We start from the raw sequence: 1,455 nt of genomic DNA on the forward strand, positions 1-1,455 counted from the left end.
AAAGTCTATAAAGAAAATAAACTCTCTGGTACAAAAGTAAATGATGCTTAAAATTAAAGGTATTAGAGAAGATACACAGAATAGACGAGCCAGAGGCATCCAGAGGTCCCATGTGTCTGTTTCAGGCTTCAACAGTGTTTGGATGCAACAGGCCCAAGGACTCCCTCTTTCATCCTCCATCCACCTTCCAGTTATAAATTTTGCGGCCACCTTCTCACCTATTCCCTCCTTCCAGGACCAGACAACACTGTCCTTTTGTGGGTAGCTCCTTATTGATGACCAGTCATGACCTCTCAGATTCTTCAGAATTATTCTACCTAGGTGGAGGCTGCCATCAACTATTTGGTGAACCTGCACCTGTGGGCCTCCTACACCTACCTCTCTCTGGGTTACTACTCCAGCCATGACAACATGGTTCTGGGGGGCATGGGCCATTTATTTCACAAGCTGACCAAGGAGAAACATGAGGGCCCTGAGCACCTCCTGAAGATGCAAAACCAGCACAGTGGCCACTCTCTCTTCCAAGACATGCAGAAACCTTCTGAAGATGAATCTGAAGATGATAAAACCCTGGATGCCATGGAAGCTGCCCTAATACTGGAGAAGAAGCTGAACCACACTCTTCTGGATCTTCATGCTTTAGGCTCTGCCAAGACTGACCTCCATAGCTGTGATTTATTAGAGAACCACTTTCTAGATGAGGTGAAGCTTATCAAGAAATGAGGTAACAACCTCACCAACCTCCTAAGGCTGGCAGGACCCTGGGCTGGTCTGTGTGAGTACCTGAAGTATGAAAAGGCTGTCCCTGAAGTATGAGTAGGAGGCCACAGAGCCTGGCTGTCTCTGAGGGGCTCCTGCATCAACTGGCATCAGGGATTTGGCCTAATCCTCTCCCTCCAGACACTAGGCAGGTTTTTCACCTCTCTGGAGCCCCTACCAAATCTTAGAACAAAAGAAAATAAAGCCTTTTCCAACAAAAAAAAAAGAACACAAGGGCTTAGAAAAATGATGGAAACAAAAGATGCCCAAAATAGGAAAGAAATGGAATCCTTGAAAAAGATCAAAACAGAAATCCAAAAGATTAAAACCTGCACTGATAGTATATGCAATGGATTGAATGAAGGAGATGATAGAATTTCAGATCTTGAAGACAGAATTACAGGTAGTGATCTGAAAAAGAAAGATATCTTTAAAATAGCAAGAGACAATGAAAAATCAATCCAACAGCTACAAGATAATGGGAAGAAGAAGACTTTCAGATTGGTTGGGGTCAATGAGAAAGCTGAAGAAAGCACAAATGTGATTTTTTTTTTATATTTTAAAAATAAAAGGAGGAAAACATTAACACACAGACAACATTTTACAAAATAGCAAAAGAACAGTACAGACAATACAGAGTTACAAACAAAGTGGTAGGCAATTAACAATGCTTGTTGTATTGCAACAAAGTGGTTT

The 1,455-nt window shown here is 42.0% G+C and overlaps 1 pseudogene; it reads left to right on the forward strand.

Moving 5' to 3' along the window:
- Window positions 1–285: 285 nt before the first annotated feature.
- Window positions 286–816, forward strand: LOC102014923 (annotated as a pseudogene).
- The last annotated feature ends 639 nt before the right edge of the window (window positions 817–1,455 follow it).

This window comes from Chinchilla lanigera, unplaced genomic scaffold (genome assembly GCF_000276665.1).
Source record: "Chinchilla lanigera isolate Chin_1 unplaced genomic scaffold, ChiLan1.0 scaffold00101, whole genome shotgun sequence".
Taxonomy (NCBI): domain Eukaryota; kingdom Metazoa; phylum Chordata; class Mammalia; order Rodentia; family Chinchillidae; genus Chinchilla; species Chinchilla lanigera.